Source organism: Neodiprion fabricii, chromosome 7 (genome assembly GCF_021155785.1).
Source record: "Neodiprion fabricii isolate iyNeoFabr1 chromosome 7, iyNeoFabr1.1, whole genome shotgun sequence".
Lineage (NCBI taxonomy): Eukaryota > Metazoa > Arthropoda > Insecta > Hymenoptera > Diprionidae > Neodiprion > Neodiprion fabricii.
In genome coordinates, this window is record NC_060245.1 from 19,270,720 (window position 1) to 19,291,757 (window position 21,038).

Sequence of the window (21,038 nt, forward strand, 5' to 3'; positions counted from 1 at the left end):
ATGATATCCATCCCCCGAAATTCTTCGGCCCCTCCGGAAGTTCGGAATGCCTAAAAAGCCGGGCTTTTCTGTCGATTATACGTGTACGGGAATTCCATGCGAAACCCAAACGACGTCTGACTTGTTCAAAATTTTTCATTTTCTTTCACATTTTTTTCTACAATTCTCCAAATCAACTCTGAAACAGTGTCCTGATTTTTTTTTTTTTTTCAGATCTTTTATTCGACTCGTTTATTAATTACGAATATTGAGATTGAATTTCGAAAGGATCTTTTTCATGATTCTACATTTCAAGACCGGACCAAAGATGAATCGAGATTTTTTTTGTTTTTTTTTTTTCTAGTTTTTTTTTTGAGCACTTTTAATTTCTTTGATCAGCTGAAACATTGCTTACAGGGTCTGAAAATTCTCGTGAGATTCTCAAAACTTCTATTTTTCGACAGAATCAATGCTCGATGATTTCTCAGAGAGGTATTTTATTTTTTTTTTTTTTTTGAAAATGATGTGATTTTGATGAACAACGCGTGTAATTTTGAATAGCAAATTTTTGCAGCACTTGCGGGAGGGTTTGGGGTTAAAATAGAGATCCGTGATTCAGATGAGAATTTTATTCCTTTATTTGGAAACAATCTGGGAGGCAGCCGAGCGAAAATTCGAAACGGTCCAAAATGTCAAAACCACCCTGAGAGTTTAAAGTGGTGAAAGAAAGCATCCTCTGTATTTTTTATTTATTTATTTTTTTTCTCTCTCTTTTCTTCCAACAGCATAAATGAACACAAAACGCTGAAAACGTTCGGAAAAGGGATTGACGAATAAAATAAAAAATAAATAAACGAACGAGAAAAATTTTTTAAAAATAAACAAATGAACAAAGGCGATTAATACGTCCGAAAATTCCGCGGCGATATTTTTTTCGCCTACATTCTCTTTATTTCTTTCATTTTTTTTTTCTTTTTCTATCGTCAATCCCTTGTCGGATCGTTCGCAGCGTTTTGTTTTCACTTTTTCTGTTGAAAGAGGGAAACGGGAAAAAAAAAAAAAAAAAATAACCGCAGCTCGTTTTTTTTTTTTTTTTTTTTTTACGCCCGCACTTTCAACGCACGTAAATACCGCCGACATTTTGGCGTGCATATCTGTGCTCACGTTTTGCATAAAACCAACTACCATTCTGCAACCGGCGGACGATTCAATTGCTCGTTTTTTTTTTTTTTTTGTTTTTTTTTTTTTTTTTATTGTTCACCGTAACTGGTACCATTTTTATTTTTATTTTTTTAACTTGTTTTATTTTTTTTCCACCATTCAACCTCTCGCGGTTTGAATTCCACGCCCCCGCAACGACAACGCTCGCTTTTATTATTATTCAAATACACGTCGCTACGGGTATAATATACATGACGTGTAATATCATATTTATAACGATGTCATAACGGGTGTACGAATTTTTTCTTACATCACATTTATTCAAACTTTGATGTTTTTCAAGATGTTTTACAGAGATTTATTGAATAATTGAATCGATGCTTCAGGTTTTTTCAATGAGATTTGAACCGAAGACGCGCAAGAATTACGAAACACTGTTTTAGCGACAAACTGAAAAAGGCTCGATAGTTCATAAAATTTGGGCCAATCGATTGGAAAATTTGATTTTCTCTCGTGAATTATTTCTTCAATTTTCAACGGTTTAAAAGTTTGTTTTTTTTTTTTCTTTTAAACTCTCTTCGAATTCAGGGCACATCGAAAAAATTTAATCAACTCTTGCGTATCGTTGAGAGAAAAAGAAAAAAAAAGAAAAAAATTCCGACCGAACGGTTGATCAAACGATGAAGAATCCATGGTGGATAATTTAAATGATAGAAGTGGCTTACGTCGAAGGATAAATGTACAAGGTTGTAGGTTAAATTTTGAATTTCCTGGAATTGAAATCGGGATAGACGAGCATACGTGGTAAGGATTTTCAGCGAATAGGAAAGGATGCAAATAAGAAGAGTCAACAGGAAGTAGACGGCGAAGGATCATCCGATCAAACGTACGGCTCGTGGTGAATCCTGGACGAGGAATGGCTGAATTCACGGGCTCGTGTTTGTTCAACGTGGGTTTTTCAGCCGGCTGAACTGAACGCACGCGGTTGAAACGTGACTCTGGCTTTCGTTCTTCTGCATTCTGGGCATTAAACGCCGTGCAAAACGCTAGAACGGAGCTTCCGCTGCTGGGGGGTTGGGAGGGAAAAACGAAACTGGGATGAAAAATTTTCATCCCTTTTATATTTTAACCCCTTTTTATTTCTTTTTTTTTTTTTTTTCTTTCTTTTTGTTTCACCCCCTCCCTGAATATTCATGAATGAAGCACCGGAAATTCCCCCGAGTCTGCATCGTCGGCACGATATAACTGCCATCAGCTCATCCTCCCTCCCTCGCTCTCTCTCTCTCTCTCTCTCTCTCTTTGGGTATGTACCTCTGGGTATTCAACGCGTGGCTAAAAACCGGCCCTCAGGATAAATCATGCTCGTTTATGAAAACCGACGAGAATCGAGTCGAATTGCGGTAAATCAGTTTTTAAACGCATCGAGAGCCGCGGGAATCGAAGATTATATGGTGCAGGGAATTGATAGAGTTCTCTTCTTTACCGGCGGATTTTGAAAAAAACTAATGTTGACAAAATTCAACAGAACAGAACAGAACGGGTAACGAAGTTTATGGATGTTTCTCTAATCGAGATACTTTAAATGCACCGAATGAAAATTCAATAACTATAAAGTGTTGAAATAAAACAAAAAAAAAAAAAAAAGTTGAAAAAATTCAACATAATAGAACAAGTACCGAAGTTATTTGATATTTTTTAATCAACATATTTCAAATCCATCGTACGAGAATTCAACAGTTTTAAGAGGAGAAAAGTTTTATCTCAGCTGTTGTCGACAAATATGAAGATTAATCGATGTCGAAAATTCAAAGTTGAAACATTTAGTACCTATCCTATTTATAGATTCTAGTTTTCATTGTTATTATATAATCAATAAAACGTGAATCGAATTCTTAATGAGATACTTTATCGCGGCTTTAATACTACTTGAAAATTTAATAACCAAATCACGTAAGATCTATACGGCGATCGGGAACGTTTTGACAAAAGAATCGTGTTTATTTTAATTTTCCGAGCTACGAACTTTGGTAAAAATGAAAATAGTACGAGGAAAATTAAATCTCATAAATTCTGGAAGATAATCTCATCTGATTTGAATAGTGAGGTAATTTTTCACGAATATCTGTGTTAAAAAAGAATCATTCGCACCGCAATTGGTGTGATTTTTTTCACTTCTCTAAAAAATAAACTCCGACAGAAGCTTAGACAAAATATTTTCACCCCGCTGTATCTCCGCTGAAAAATTGTTTATGATTTTTTTCAATTTTAAGAGACAAAGACAAAACAAAAGTTGAAAAAATATAAAAGCTACGGACAGAAGAGCGGGCAAAAAAAAAATAAAATTAAAAATTTTTTTAAAAATTGAAAAATACAATAAACGCGAAGCGAATAATTCTGAAAGGAACTTTTTAAGCCGGATAAAACCGACCTATTCTGTAGCGCAAATCCCTCTCCGTTTATAAGCCGGTATGAAGTATGGATATACAGGTATAATATGTAGCAGCATATCTACGCATACGTATTATTTGTATGTATTTTTTTACAAAGCATATGGGGCATTCAACGTCAAATTAGCAACCTATGTACGCGATCCTCTTCGATTTCGATCATTTTTTTTTTTTTTTTTTTTTTTTTTTTAGCACGACGTTTTTAACGACCCGAAAAGTGCCACGGAATTTTTTTAAGATTTTTTCAACCACCAATGAAATTTTAATAAGAAAATCGAATGAAGAAACAATTGCGAAAATGTCATTTTTAAAAATCTGAAACAACTTACACAGATTCTATAATTTGAAATGCGATTTTTAAACACGACGCGATAATCGGATCGCAATATTTACAATATTTTTCACAACTTCGCGGTTCTTCCATGTCGAAACAGGCGATTCTTTTTTGTTTTTTTTGTTTTTTTTTCATCTTCTATTCCCCGATCTAAATAGATCACGGAATCGTGAGAATAATATGATTCTGCGATCTATTTAGATCAAGACGAATGAAAGAAAGAAAGAAAAAAAAAAAACAAAACACCGATTCTAGCATGGAAAAACTAAAAACTTGCAAAAATAGTAGTAAATGTTAAGATCCCATTATGGTGTGGTACTCAAAAATTACATTCTAGGTCATAGAATCTGTGTGAAATTTTTTCAAAATTTGAAAAAATTAAGTTTTCGGAATCGGTATAGTGATTTTGTATAAATTTCAACATTGGTTGAAAAAAAAATGTTAAAAAATTTCCGAGCCATTTCTGGATTGTCAAGAACGTCATTCGCAAAAAATTATCAAAATCGAAGGTGGCGAGGTACATGGGCTGATAATTTGACGTAGAATACGCCATCCATACATTGAGAGAAATTTTTATTTCCGGTTACCGCTCGGTCCTTAACTATTTTCATTTTTTACCACAATCGACAAAATCTAATTATAGGTAGAAAATGAAAATTAGTTTTCTAGCCGTTACCGGAAACTCTAGTATTCGTTACTATTCTTTCTCATCACGATCACTGTTGCTAGATTTTCTTCCAACCGTTGCGAAAATTTAACGCTCGTGCAAAGATAAATTGACATTGAAGCCTTGATTCACTAAAAAAGTAGAGTAAACCTCAGAAACTGATTTTGCGTTGCAATAACCAAAAAAGGATCGACGATATCGCAAAATGTTTACGCGTACCTCGTTTTTCGTAATTCCAACAATATTCAAACAGTTTTTTCTAAAGATACCAGTTTCACCGAATTTCTCTACTCACTGTAACAAATGAAATTTTTCTCAGCGTATATATATAACAGTATAAAATATTTCTCTACCGAATCCCCATGTGTAGGTATGTAGGTATGTATACACGTATAATCGAAAACTTGACGCAGCTGTATAATATATATATATATATATACATAGACATATATATAATAATATATATTTTTCTATTATCTTACATTTTCTATTTTCTTCGTGAAATACAATATTATCGCTATGTTTCTTTTCGTCCCTGTTTATATACGATACCTACGGTACGTTATGCCGCTTGATGCTACGATATATTAGATCCCTTCGGAAATAGAAATTCTCGAAGATGACTTTCTATATATATATATATATATATATTTATTTGCGGCAAATAGATGTTTGCCAATTTTCTATCCCCGTGTTATATCCGCGTTTTTGCCCCGTTGACAGCTGGTGCAATATACGCAATACAGATCAGATATTACTTCGCAGAAATTTATTGTTTTCAGAATTTAGCAGGGAGACTGTTAAAAATGATATTTGAGATATTTTTGTTGTAAAAAATGATCTCGAAAAATGAAACGAGTTATATAACTCGTTTATTTGCTTTGTATTAATATCGTGGTTTATCTGCAATGATTTTAACGAATTCGGACACATTTGTCTCGTGAATCGATTTACGATAAATCTCTTGACATCGATTTGTGATAATATTTTTCTTGACAATGAAGAATGGTAGAAAATAAACTTAAAAAAAAAAAAACAAGAACAAAACACGGCGTTGCATCAGACGAGGCATTAGATTAAGAAACTGTGGAAAAATTCGTGTCAAAAATTCGTGTGGATGAAAAAAAATGAGCTGTAATAGTTGAAAGCAATTATCCAATCACGATCCGAAGTTACTTCAATCAAGTCTTTTGTCACCAAATCGTGACGGAAATTTTCAACCTTGAATTCAAACGCCAATAGAAAAAAACTGTCTGTAATATTTTCACCTTTGATTTTTGTATGTTTTTTTTTTTTTTTTTGTTTTTTTTTTTATATCTACAGGGATGTATTTTTCCTTCTTGGGTGAACCGAGGCGTGAAAACTGATGAATAATACAGGCACAGAGGGATATAATAGGACTGCTCGACGGTCGAATCTCTCGGGATTAAAAAGCCGGTTTTCAGGTCCTACCTAAAAGTTTGGAAAAAGTTTTGGAGTTGAAGTGCACGGAAATGTATGTATATATATATATATGACGCTGGGCTTAATGCCGCATCTAGAAGGATAAAAATTTCACACCCAATCAAAAACTCTGCAGCCTTTGGTCTCCCGCTTTACGATATAACGCCGTTAACTCACCGCAGGAACGCACTTTGCATGCATGTTACACACGCGTATTCATACACAAATTTATGTTATGTGATACGCGGGTGTAAAACAACTCTTTGTACTTGGAAAAAAAAAAAATAAAAATCTGGTCGTAATGAACAAAATTTGGTCCTGGAAAAAATATTTCAGAGTTAACATACATTCGACCAAACATTGTTTTGACACAACTGAAAAGTCAAGTTGATCATACAGCGCGCAGGAAAGAAAATGTTTCAGTAGCGATGACTGGGAAAATATTTTGCATCGCAATTCCATGGATTCTGCTGCGATTGCGAAATCAGATCTACGCAGTGAAATCGTTTTGTGACGATTGGAAATATGATCCTTCGATTGTTGCGAATGAAAAAATGATCGATCGATTGCAATTTATGCTTCGTGAATTAAGCCCCACATCAAACAACGACAAAGAAATGTGCCATTGGCAATTGACAGGCTTGTCGAATGTTATCAGACGGCGAATGATTTAGTTCTGCTGATTATACCGGACAGACGACCGAAGCCCCTCTTAATGACTACTCGTCTTATTTCTCTTGCGAGAAAGGATTTTTGACGCGTTGCACAAAGTATTTTGCCGTTTCGACAAAGAATTTCACAGATTTGCGATGTAAAATATCATTCGACAGCGATAATCGATTAGCAGCTCTCGTGGTTTCGTAAATTTTACTAATCTTTGTCCACCGAATTGATTTAGTGGGCCGTACAAAGCGATTTAGTTGAATCTACCAGAGGATATTCAATGTTTTTATAATACCACGAAAAAAGTGTTACTTCATTAAATTGACTTGATTAAAATCGAGGTTTCGTACTTATAAGTATATTTTATTCGACATATTTTTTTGTGACTCAAAAAACTATCGATTCATCATTTCATCATAGACGATGAGACGTTCTTCGCATGTTCTCCCTGGATCTGGAACGCCAAAATACGTAGCAATTAATATACGATAAAATCTTATGGCGGTAATTTTTTTTCCCGTTTTGCTAAAGACAGATAAATCGCAGGGGGCTTTTTTTAAATGGGAAGAGATTTTCAGTAAATTTCTAGTGGTGGAAATTTCACAAAAATATTCCGTTGCAGGCGCTTCAATAAAACGCAAGTTTCGGGCAAGAAGTTGTTCGCAATCGAATTTTAAGGCAAACTTTTTTCCTCTCATTGGAACCGGAGGATATCGGAAAACATTATGGGCACAAAATCGAACCAGCGTATTCAGAAATACAAAAATCCAATTCATAACGAATAATTTGCAACGAGCGATTGTTCGAATAAGTGAAAGCATTTAAAGCTTGTTTTCAACTTTTCCGTGTTAACAAAGAAAAGCTCAACGATTATACTTCTCATACAGTCTATGTAACGAATGTATATCATATTCCCGCATGTATCCATACTAGAAAAACGATTTTATTATTTAAAAACCCGAAATTGGACCGAAAACTTGAAAATTCGATTCCGAATTCGTTTCTCAGCAACCTGAACAATGGGCCAAATAATTTGTTCTAAATCGTTGAGGTCATTTTGTCTTTCCCGACTCGAAACGACTCGTCCGTAACTTCAGAAGTCTTGCCTGTAAACATATTTCCACTTTTTCTTTATCTCCTCGAATAACTCGTGGCAAAAATTGAAAGCTCTATCAAATTCCATGAATAATTATATTGAGAACAAAGTATAAAAACGATCAATTTTGTATCTTCATAAATTTCCATCATCGTCGAAAACTGCGATCAGGAGGGTCGTGTTAACTTATCGTGTATCTGACACATGTCAAAGTTCTGCAAACCTGCCGAAACTGTCTACGGCAGGTGAATCAATTTAATACGAAACAGGTATATAATGCCCATAAGGTTTATGTGGTGTGCATACATATATATATATACATATATACATGTATACATATGTACATATACAATATAAACGCAGCCGGTCGGATTGACAGATATGCAAGTTGAGAGCCGAGCCAATCTCGATGCGAGAATTTTCAACGCTTATTCTCGTACAGCCAGACAAAGTCCCGGCTTCCCGGCAGCCTCCACGATCCCCGGGATCACAAGCCGAAGAGTCGAATTGACGTTTGAAAATATAAAAAAGCTCCTCGACTCAAGAGGGCGAGTATAGTTTAAACTAGCTGGCTGATTTCCATTCAAAACGACGCCGCGTTGGGACGAAAAAGAAAAGAAAAGAAATCCGATGAAATATTTACTCGTCTCAATACGTTTTTTTTTTTTTTTTTTTTTTTTTTTTTTTTTTTTTTTTTTTTTTTTTTTTTTCTTACCCCAGCCGACGTGTCTCAAAAATTTTACAGACACGATGTGTATTATTGGATACGGAATTTTTTATGACTTTTTTTTAAGTCCAGTTGACAAACTGATTCCGTCGATTTTTCTAAAATCGATGCGTTTCGAATTCACTTCGAGGAACGTAATTGATGCGAATGTTTGTTTGTTTGTTGTTTGTTGTTTTTTTTTTTTTTCGGATTTACTTAAACTGTTGTTGTTTCAAACGGAAAATTCATCAATTCGATGGATAAGAAGATGTACCTACTTGAAGAATAACTTTTTAAGATTCTCTTCAAATTAAACGTAAACTTTGACTAATCGTTCGTTCGATAAATCGATCGATTACATTTATCGTAATTTCGATCAACAATTTTTCGAATTGAACTGATTATACGTATTTCTTAGGTCGATTCCGATTAAACGGTTGTTTCTAATCGGTCATTCATTGAAATGAGTCCTCATCAAAACCGAAAACTGTCAGTACACAAACTATAAACAAACAACAATCTTAATCTTAATATATATATATGAATATATATATATGTATACATAAAAGCGAAGAGAAGAAAGAGGAAGGAAATTGCTTTGTCTTTCTCCTCTTCGCTTTTATGTATACATACGGTTGAATTATACACCGTGCCTCGGGTTTAATTACAGCCAATGAGAGTGAAATCGTTCATCCCGACTAACGCAAGAGTCGCAAATGAAGAAAAATAGTGGCTGAGGTGGGGTGAAAAAAAAAAAAAAAAAAAAAAAAAAAAGAATTCAATCTCCTAGCAGATCAGTATAGCCTTGCAGTGGTGGATATAAAACCGAATTATTCCATCAGGGTGATTGAAGCACCGCGTGGATCCTTATACTTACACACGCAGTTTTTACTCCTCCCTGTAATTCGGGCACACATATATCCCGGAATTTTTCCCTCCGTGTATGTGCTCGTGAAAAAGTAAAGAATATACTTTATTCCCGGCATGAGGCGTCGGCCACACCGTTTTACGACTCTGCCTGGGTCTAGCCGGCTTTTTATCCTTTTACTCTTATTCGCCATTTTGTCTTATCTTATATTATCTCGCCGCGCATCTCGCGGATAATCTCCATAGATTTTTATCACGTAACGAACTTGATCATCCGGACGTAACGATTTATTATTCAAAAATCGGAGCCACGGCTTACCCGAAACCATATTGCTCTCAACCCCTTTGCACATTTTTTTTTTTTCAATTGGATCACGTAGTTTTTAAAGATCGTTGTTTAACTTTGCTAGTCAAAATTATTCAATTTATATATATGTTACGATATTTTTAATCATCTCATTCGAAAAAGACTCAAAATCTTTGAAAATTAATTCTAAATTAGATCTGAGATTGTAATTGTTTTTAATTTTTTTCAATAAAGTTTCCAATAATGGTGGTAATAATGACTTTGATCAATTCGTGGAATAATGAAATCGCGGTGAAAAATCTTCGTATCATACTTACGTTTCACTTTGGAATAGAGTTTTTTTCGATACGTTTAGAGGAAACTTTTTGTTTTTTAATTTGAAAAAATCAATTTGTGAAAAATTTTCTCGTGAGAACACAATGTTTTGTTGTAAATACCAAAACTGATGAAACTGTTGTTTCAAACTCACAAATAAAGAAATTTGTTAAATAAAATATACTTATAAGTACGAAACCTCGATTTTAATCAAGTCAATTTAATGAAGTAACACTTTTTTCGTGGTATTATAAAAACATTGAACATCCTCTGGTAGATTCAACTAAATCGCTTTGTACGGCCCACTAAATCAATTCGGTGGACAAAGATTAGTAAAATTTACGAAACCACGAGAGCTGCTAATCGATTACCGCTGTCGAATGATATTTTACATCGCAAATCTGTAAAATTCTTTGTCGAAACGGCAAAATACTTTGTGAAACGCGTTAAAAATCCTTTCTCGCAAGAGAAATAAGACGAGTAGTCATCAAGAGGGGCTTCGGTCGTCTGTCCGGTATAATCAGCAGAACTAAATCATTCGTCGTCTGATAACATTCGACAAGCCTGTCAATTGCCAATGGCACATTTCACTGTCGTTGTTTGATGTGGCGCTTAATTCACGAAGCATAAATTGCAATCGATCGATCATTTTTTCATTCGCAACAATCGAACAATCATATTTCCAATCTTCACAAAACGATTTCACTGCGTAGATCTGATTTCGCAATCGCAAAAGAATCCGTGGAATTGCGATGCAAAATATTTTCCCAGTCATCGCTACTGAAACATTTTCTTTCCTGCGCGCTGTATGATCAACTTGACTTTTCAGTTGTGTCAAAACAATGTTTGGTCGAAAGTATGTTAACCCTGAAACTTCGTTGCCAGGATCAAATTCTGGTCATTACGATCAAATTATTTTCCGAAAGTACCTCGACTCGAATGAACTTGGAAAATATTGTAAATTGTAAACTTCCAACACCGCCGTACCTCAAATATATATCCTGTAGGTAGGGCGGAATAAAGGCGAGCGAGGGAAAGCTTTGCCGGAGCTTTTCGAAGCCGGCGGAGCTTTCGCGAAATTGCCGCTACCCGTGCACCCGCCATTTGCGAGAAGAAAACACGCGACGGCCTGACATTTTTCACTCTTGTGGAAGTTCGCTTGCTGTTCCTACGCCGAAACGTACCTCATACCTTATACCTGCCCCGGATATACCTACACGACGCTTTGATGCTTGCAAGTTCGTATGCCCGCAGCTGCAGCCACCGATACTCGAGAGCCGGACTACAGCTTGAGCTATTTTATTCCCTGCAGCTATGCAGGAACGTGTTGTCGACGAATAACGACAATGGAAGTAGAGTCGAGCTGTTTTACCGCGGTTTTCATCCCCCTACCGAATACAAATGTACTCCCCTGCTTATTCAACCCCCGGCTCTCAACTTTAACCTTTCGTTACGTTTATCACGATACGCGAAAAATACTCGCGGAATAAATTCCGATAATTAGCCATTTTTTCACGTCCATGATGAATCGGTCATGTTATATGCATATTAGGGTGGCCCTTAATATTGGTCAAAAAAATTATTTTTCACTCACCCCTTAAATTGACTCGGAATACTAAAAAATGATTTTTGAAAGTGAAATTAATTTCAATATCAACCCGTGCCCCAAAGGCCCTTTAAAGGAGTTGAAATCGTTTTTTTTTTTTTATCAATTTCTCTATCAATTTGCATATAAACAATGAATTAAAATTGCGTGGCAACTTAAACTAATCTAAAAGTAATCTTATCGCATTCCGCACATTCATTTGAATTTCTTAGGGCGATGCGGTCATTAGAGCAATGTAAAGATAAGAGGCTGAATTTTTCACATGTTATTAATCGCTAATAAATACGTATAAAATAATCGTTTTAAGAAGCAGAAATAAGGAATGTTTTAAGGAAAATTTCTAATGTGAGAAAAGATGAAACTTGTACAAAAATGAGCTGGAAATCAAAATGTAACATCTCCGAACGTAATTATTGCCAATCTAGCGTTGTGGTTTTTTGATCCGATTATTTTTCGATTCTCTCGTATCTATTTCACGTCAAAAAATGTAACGCTGTCGTAATACGGATAACGACATTGATTTTCGCAGGGAAAACTATGTGAAACTTATTTTTTTCAAATTTTTCACCTCGATAAACACTCGTAATCGATTTTAACTCCTTGAACGGCCTTTGGGACACGGGTTAATATTAAAATTGAAAGCGGATTTCACGTTTAAGAATCATTTTTTAGTATTTCGAATCGATTTAAGGGGAGAAAGCAAAAAAATTTTTTTCACCAGTATTAAGGGCCACCATAAATTATATACACGAAAACTTCAAGCGAATATCGCTGTAATTTTTAATCTTTATACAATTGGTTAAATCGTGTATCTCAGGCTTACGGATTATTTAATTTCAATACGCTTCTCTGATCATTCAATTTCTCAAAAACAAAATACAATCTCATACGATTTCTATCCCGGTTTTACAAAACTTCTATATATATTTTCTAACTCACGGATTTCGTTAAAAGCACAGAACAAAGATAATAATTTTACAAATCATGTGAGACTGTAACGAAAAGCTCCGATAAAAGATGAAATCTTTTTGCGAGAGAAAAATGCCGGCATTGTCGAAATGTTTTTAATTAAATCCTTAACTTCGGTTTGAATAATTATGCGAACCGTTTCACCCGTTTGTTGCTGCATACCTGTAAACAAGAATGTTCTACTAATTTGAATTCTTGATGGGAGCTAAGAGGAGGGCGGCCGCCTTTCTCCTATTATCTAGTTTCAGAAGCGTATGATAATATATATTAAGCCGCACGTTCATCATGCGGTAGAAACTTCTCGTTTAATATAAACTATATCAAAAATATCTGCATAACAAATGACGCGAACTTTTGTCATCCGGTAACTTTCCCCATATCAGTCCGACATTTACATATTCGTTCCAGGTTTTATATCGTCATTTTTTTTCCATTTGATTCAATACTCTCAAGTTTTTGTGTCTTTTCTTTTCTTTTTTTTTTTTTTTAGTGTTTTTCTACGCATCTTATCTTCGAGGGGAAACGAAACGTTCAACTTTGTGTTTTTTGTTCGGAATTTCTAATTACGTTTTATTATTTTTTTTTTTTTTTTTTTTGCGCATCTCATTACTGGGAGCAAAATATAAAAACTAAAAGATGAAAACAAAAAAAAAAACAAGGTGAAAGAAAAAATGAAGGGGCGGTTTATTCTAGGTTCGGGGATAATATATTACGAACTCGTTGCAGGCTTGCACGTAGAGAACAACGCGATTTTAAATTTTAGTCAAGGGGTGTTTTCCCCTCACAAAGCTTCTCCTTTCAAAAGAGCCACTCGTTATATAACCGCGGGCGAACAGGTTATGCATACAAAATTCAACACTCGACGCGCCAGCCTTTCGAAATGATTGGACAAACTTATAACAAACTCGGTGCAGAGTGAAAGGGAGAAACGTTTTGTACTTTTATTTATTCTTTCCCCCTCATCGGTTATCGATGGCAAATAAAAAAAAAAAAAAAAAACCCGTCAATGATTACATTTACGCAGCTGGTGCCTGGCGTATTGTTCTTATTAAGTTTCTCAGAATTGTTATTTAACCTTTTTGTTTCCGTAATCGTTATTACGGAAAAACTTGTACAATTCATATTGTTTAATTAATTGTACCGGTACCAAACCATTTATTCATCTCGAAAGGATTTTTATTGAGAAATATAGAGTCTTTAGGAATTTTTGAAAATTTTTCGTATCGTGGGTTTTATCGGGTGTTGATATTTCGATTGGGGGAAAATATCGAAGTAACGATTTTTCTAACACGAATGATCGAAGCTCAGTGATACGAAGTTGAAGGTGCCAGAATGTATCTGAAAAAGTGTTCTCAAATAACGAGGAAAAACGAATTGCTACACCGAGAGAAATTTCTAGTTCCGGTTAAGGCTCGGTCCTTAACTATTTTCATTTTTTTACCACAATCGACAAAATCTTATTATAGGTAGAAAACGTGAATTAGTTTTCCACCCGTTACCGGAAACTCTAGTATCCCTTGCTACTCTTTCTCATTACGATCACTGTTACTGTGAAAAATGTAATTTTTCTCAGTGTATCGTTGTTGAAATATCAAAGTCAAAAATCTGTCGTCAAATCGATCTGTTTAAATTTTGGTAAAAAACGAGACACTTGGCGTATCAGCGTGAACCGCATTTACGTGCACGTAGGTAGGTATTAAACAAGGAAGTCGTTCGCCATGGGATTTAGAGGCGTTATAAACCCTTCGGAGGCAGCAGAGCTGCTTGCTATTATGCCGTGTGAAGTTGCCTTATCTGAATCGCAAATGAGGCTTCATACGTACAGTTTATATATATGTAATATATATATATATATATATATATATATATATATATATATATATATATATATATATATATATATATATATATGTCAGCTCGAGTTAGTTGATGCACGTATATGTATACATATGACGTATGATACGTAGAGTACGACGTGTGCGTTTTGGTTTGTATTTTCACCCGCCGAGGGATGAAAACTAACAGCGAATAAAAGACGTTAAACGAGATGCGATTTCATTGATCGAAGATGATATGGAAGTTGAATTTTAACTTTGACAGGTGAGAAGAACGGAAGCGAAGATATACGAATAAGAAGTGTGGAAGTGAGGAGATTTGAAGAAACTGACGGACGATGGAAGCACAGCTTTATTTAAGGCGGGGTTGAAGTTGCTAATTTTAAAAGTTGCGAAAGCGTCTGATTTCGAATTATTTGCCGCGCGAAACTTGAAGCGAAGAAATGAAAATTTGGAGAAACAATCGTTCGGAATTTCGATGTTTCAGATTTTTACATTTTTCTCAATTTCGGAACTTTGACTCGTCGGAGTTACGCCCTTTCGAAATTTTGTACTTCCCGAACTTTGAGCTTGATTTCATTACTTTAGGTTTCGCCAGCAAAGAATTCGGAATTTAACGCTTTCGAAACTTTTCAAATTCGTTATTTCAACACCTCCTCTCTTATCGCTTATTCCTACAAGCCATTTCACCGAGTTTTCGTGTTTTCATTTTTTTTTTTTTTTTGTTTTTTTTCGTTCTTCACTTCTACTTTGCCCTATAACCTCTCTTTACCTCTTTTATCCTAATTTCGTATCTCTTTCTTATTCATACGTACACATTTGTATAGATAACATGAATATTTATATCAATCTTTGCGTATAACAATATTATGCAATTATACATGATAATATTACAAGTATATAAATAATATTACGTAATGATATTCTTGGCCACGATTTTATTCATTTTATATCGCTTGCGCGTCCGTTGGTGCGTGAATAAACGGGGGTGAAAGGGAGGCAGGCAGAGAGTTTCTTTTCCAATTTAACCGAGAAATATATTGCTCGCTTGTGGAATATATATTTGAATTTTTATTCTCATTCGAATTGTCGCGTCCTTCGCTGTTCATTTTCACGGAAAATTCATGGGTAGATAATTAAACAATCTCAGATATGCACGCCTCGCGAGGCGATCGAATTATTATTTATTGTTTATGGTCTGGCACAATACTTACATATTATACTTATCATGAGAAATTCGTCAATATCGTCTCTGAGATTGGAAAACTGTTTGGAACTTATCGGATAAAGATCACCCAGAACCCAATGAAATTTCTGTGAAAATATTCAAAGCCCCCGGTATAAAATTACACGAAACCCCATGAAATTCCCATGGAAAAAACTTGTAACCCCATAAGAATTTCGAAAAACCCCATAAGATTTTCTGAAACCCCATAAAAAATTTTAAACCTCTATGAAAAATTATTCTCCAAATCCGGCAAAATTCCCATAAAGAGCCGAAAACTTGTGAAACTAGATTCTGCGGTATAATTTGCCGAAGCGCAGGGAAATTTTCCGTGTAACGACAACTCGGGCAGAATCAAGCGTCAGCCAATTTCGCGAATATTTACCTGCAACGACGGCTTGCCACGTTGTGCAAACATCAGCCTTGTCGCTTTTGGCGGCCAATTATGCGAGGCGTAGTGAATCGCTGCAAGGCTGATACCGATTGCTTGCTGATCATGGGTTGCATGCATGCGGTATATTTGCGCTTGATGATAAATGTTGAAACGATTTGTCGAGGCGTCGCAGATTTATCAGGCGAAGTACTCTCGGGTAGGGAATCAGAAGAACTGAAAATCAGAATGGCCAGAATTGCGAATTTAATAAACTCGAATAACAAATATGAGAGAACGGATACTGTCGGAAATTTCAAGACCCGAATGGTGCCCGATAACGATGTAATCGTTAAATGATGATTATAACTTCAAATTTCCATACATTTGTATTATATTTCCATTATTTCTGGCTCAATGAAAATTCACCGCTTTGTTCTTTCGTGATCGTGAGCTTTCGATGCATATATGTGCGGAATTCTGACCATTTTGATTTTTGGTTTTTCCGATTATTTACTCGCGCCCGTAGCTTTCAAAATTGACACAGCAGCGTGTTTCGAGCTCTGATTCAAATGATTCTTGTTTTTCGGTTTATTTTACTTTTCAGGCACAATTGATGTTTTTTTTTTTTTTTTCTAATTCGTCTGCTAGTGTAAATACGGCATTCAACCTCACAACGATTTATTCGCGAAAGCGAGTTTCGCTTCAAATACATCGAGAACGGGATTCATTCACGAATAAATGTAATAATGCATCGATCGCGTCAAGTGACTTATAAAATAGTCGCGCGGTATTGTAAAGAGAAAAAAAAAAAAAAAAAAAAAAAAAAATTAAAATCAAATATAAGAAAAACGGACGATAAATCGTTATCGGAATAAATCTTCCTATCGGTTAGATTGGAACGATAGATCACCGAGGAATTCAGTAAAATATTTTCATAGATCGATAAACCTGTTGAACAATTCATTGTTAGACGGTGGTAAATTTTTTATTTCAAGCACAAAAACAAAAACAAGAAAAAAAAAAAAAATTCACACGGTACAAGGGAGAATGAAAAATGTGTGGAGAAATCATAAATTGAGATGAAATAAATTTTCCGATCGTTTCGAATGAAACTTGATTGTGTCTACGATCGAATGTTCTGTTCTTTTCTTTGATCGTTCCACTTTTTTCACAGTAATTTTTATAAGTGTAAACGGTTTCCGGAAAGATGAAAAGCAAACGGGCCGGTGCTGACGACGGGAATATAAAAGGCGTCGCCATGTCCCGGGTTTATTTCCCCAGCGTTTTATACACCGTCCCGTCCAAAAACGCCACTTCCATCATCCCTATTCTCACCCCTCGAGTATAAATATTAGAAGAACCGCCGCGACGCCGAAAGAAACGGAAGTGCGAGTCACGTCCTCTCGCTGTTTTTTCACCAGCCGAAAATGCAACCGAAATTCTCTCCTTTTACCTCGGCTATTAAAAAAAAAAAAAAAAAAAAACAAATAAATAAATAAGAAATAACCTTCCGCCAAGTCGATCCTGAAAGTTTTTTCGCATTTTCTTAGATTTTTGGTTTTTTCTTCGATAATTCGACACGGTTTTTTTCATAATTTTATTCCTCTACTTCGTGTTATTTTTTTGATTTTTAGTCAGGGTGATGAGAATCCTGTGTTAGAATCATTAATCGATTTTTGAATAATGGCAAAATTTTAGATTCTTCGTGAATTATAGAGTGATTCAGGAATATTCCAATCACGCGAATTTGATTCACAGTTTAATTTTTTTTTCTCTCTCTCTCTCTCTCTCTCTAAATTCTCTACATAATTTATTACAATCCTTGAATCCCGGAACGATGATAATTTTCACGCTCAATAAAGCACAATTATTTTGAATACACACCTTATTCTCAAAGTTTGGAAATGCAGATTTTCCCAAGTTTTCTAAAACTGTGTAACTTCCGGTGTTTAATTTTTTTTTTTTTTTTTTATTTAAAGATATAATAAATTTTTCGAGTACAGCGCGTTGAATATTTCCGGTGTTATAATTTGCAATAAAATATCACAGGTCGCGGAATGTGATCAAAGAAGAAAGAGATAGAGACAGTGAGAGATGAAGAATAAAAGAAAGGAAATGAAAGGCTGAAAGTGAAAAATCGCGAAGACAAGCTCGGCGTTTCGGGTAACTTATTTGCATACCTGGGGTTATAAGCTATACGTATGCTTGGCGTACTTTGGCCCTGAAATACTCCCGAGGGATAAAAAGTCGGTGGTGAAAAAAGCGCCCACGTATCGCATGTTCGTTTCCAGCTCGAAGTTTTGGTAAAAATTACATTGTACGCGGTAACAGAAGCAACGGAGTTCGGGGCGAGAATGAGAGGGATGGAAAAATAAGAGAAAGAAAGAACAAAAAAAAAAAAAAACGAATGGTAGCAGAAAGAAAAAAGAAGAAATGAACAAACAAATAAATAAATTCGCAAACAATTCGCGGTTCGGATCGCGGTGAGTTGGCCAACTGTTTGTGTGCTTGTTTTTTTCAAACCGTGCTCGAAATTTCGAGTACATTTCGCGCTTTCGATTAAACTAAACCGTAAACGTATAATTAGCACGTAACGGTGGGGAAAATACGCGAGGGGACGTAGTTTTGGAAAATAATAGTTTTCCTTTTTCTTTGGAAGAAGAGAGAGAGAGAGAGAGTAAAAAAAAAGGTGACGTTCGAGCAAACAATCGCGCGATTGTAAAATTCTATGAAACAGCTGAAAATTGAAGAAAGGAAAAAAAAAAAAAATGAAAAAACAAATACCGACGAGATTCGACGAAGTTCACGAACGCAACGTGAGAATTTACTTGTGATTGAAAAAACTACTTTGGTAACGATGAATGATGACAAAAAAAAAAAAAAAGGATCAAATAATGTTTCTTCTCAAAAGTGACGAGAAATTTTTTTATTTTTTTTTTATTATTATTCTTCTTCTTCTTTTCTCGGTATAATAAATAAACCTTTTTTTCTTTACACACAACAAGTACAGCATCCTAGTGATTTCCAAGGGCGCTGTGTCAACCCTTTTATCCAACCCTCCTTTAAGGTCAACGTCAGACGGGCGTGTGTTCGTTTTGACGCATACAGTATCTCGTATAACGGGGATCTAAAAAACCCTCCCCGGTGTAATATGCACGCCGTCGCTGAGGAAACGCGTCCGGCTTTCGTGCGAATTTACAGCGGCGCTAACGTTATCGGGTATAACCGGTGTTAAATCTGCGTCGTCGTTATTTGATATCAAGCTCTATCGCACTTTTTTCTCTATTTCCTTTTCTTTCTATTTTTTTTTTTTTGTTCCACTCTCACCACGGGACGCAAGATTCGCGGCCCGCCAATCTGCCAATCTGGCGTCGCTGAGTTTGCAGAACAATTCTGCGATTTTCGCGACGCAAGATTCGCGGCCCGCCAATCTGCCAATCTGGCGTCGCTGAGTTTGCAGAACAATTCTGCGATTTTCGCGACGCAAGATTCGCGGCCCGCCAATCTGCCAATCTGGCGTCGCTGAGTTTGCAGAACAATTTTGCGATTTTGGCGACGCAAGATTCGCGGCCCGCCAATCTGCCAATCTGGCGTCGCTGAGTTTGCAGAACAATTTTGCGATTTTGGCGACGCAAGATTCGCGGCCCGCCAATCTGCCAATCTGGCGTCGCTGAGTTTGCAGAACAATTTTGCGATTTTCGCGACGCAAGATTCGCGGCCCGCCAATCTGCCAATCTGGCGTCGCTGAGTTTGCAGAACAATTTTGCGATTTTGGCGACGCAAGATTCGCGGCCCGCCAATCTGCCAATCTGGCGTCGCTGAGTTTGCAGAACAATTTTGCGATTTTGGCGACGCAAGATTCGCGGCCCGCCAATCTGCCAATCTGGCGTCGCTGAGTTTGCAGAACAATTTTGCGATTTTGGCGACGCAAGATTCGCGGCCCGCCAATCTGCCAATCTGGCGTCGCTGAGTTTGCAGAACAATTTTGCGATTTTGGCGACGCAAGATTCGCGGCCCGCCAATCTGCCAATCTGGCGTCGCTGAGTTTGCAGAACAATTTTGCGATTTTGGCGACGCAAGATTCGCGGCCCGCCAATCTGCCAATCTGGCGTCGCTGAGTTTGCAGAACAATTTTGCGATTTTGGCGACGCAAGATTCGCGGCCCGCCAATCTGCCAATCTGGCGTCGCTGAGTTTGCAGAACAATTTTGCGATTTTCGCGACGCAAGATTCGCGGCCCGCCAATCTGCCAATCTGGCGTCGCTGAGTTTGCAGAACAATTTTGCGATTTTCGCGACGCAAGATTCGCGGCCCGCCAATCTGCCAATCTGGCGTCGCTGAGTTTGCAGAACAATTTTGCGATTTTCGCGACGCAAGATTCGCGGCCCGCCAATCTGCCAATCTGGCGTCGCTGAGTTTGCAGAACAATTTTGCGATTTTCGCGACGCAAGATTCGCGGCCCGCCAATCTGCCAATCTGGCGTCGCTGAGTTTGCAGAACAATTTTGCGATTTTCGCGACGCAAGATTCGCGGCCCGCCAATCTGCCAATCTGGCGTCGCTGAGTTTGCAGAACAATTTTGCGATTTTCGCGACGCAAGATTCGCGGCCCGCCAATCTGCCAATCTGGCGTCGCTGAGTTTGCAGAACAATTTTGCGATTTTCGCGACGCAAGATTCGCGGCCCGCCAATCTGCCAATCTGGCGTCGCTGAGTTTGCAGAACAATTCCGCGATTTTCGCGACGGCGCGCAAAGTATTTCCAAGAGAAAAAAACCCCACCGACGAACGATCATAAACCATACGGCAGCGAAACGTGGCGGAAGGAGTCGTGCAAGCACAGCTTTCATCACATCCTGCAGGCGCGCAAGCTCCTGGATATATATATATATATATCTCGCTCCTCAACGTACGCAGTTATTTACGTACGCTAAACGTGTTGCAAGAGACACGGAAAAATAAATATGAAAAGTGAAAATAATAAAGGAACCACGAGGACGAGGATTCTGGAATCTCGGATCATTTACCATTTGCGTCCCGTCCCCTTCCC

The 21,038-nt window shown here is 36.7% G+C and overlaps 1 protein-coding gene across 7 annotated transcripts in view; it reads right to left on the minus strand.

Moving 5' to 3' along the window:
* LOC124186994 (glutamate receptor ionotropic, kainate 2) overlaps window positions 1-21,038 on the minus strand; it is a 246,943-nt gene that overhangs the window by 126,453 nt on the left and 99,452 nt on the right. The window contains exon 1 of one of the 7 annotated variants that reach the window (XM_046579227.1): window positions 16,006-16,024. The exons of the other annotated variants lie outside the window; for them this stretch is intronic. The gene's annotated coding sequence lies outside the window, so the exon portion shown is untranslated. Of the gene's footprint in view, window positions 1-16,005; window positions 16,025-21,038 lie in introns of those variants that run through there. 7 annotated transcript variants of the gene reach the window in all.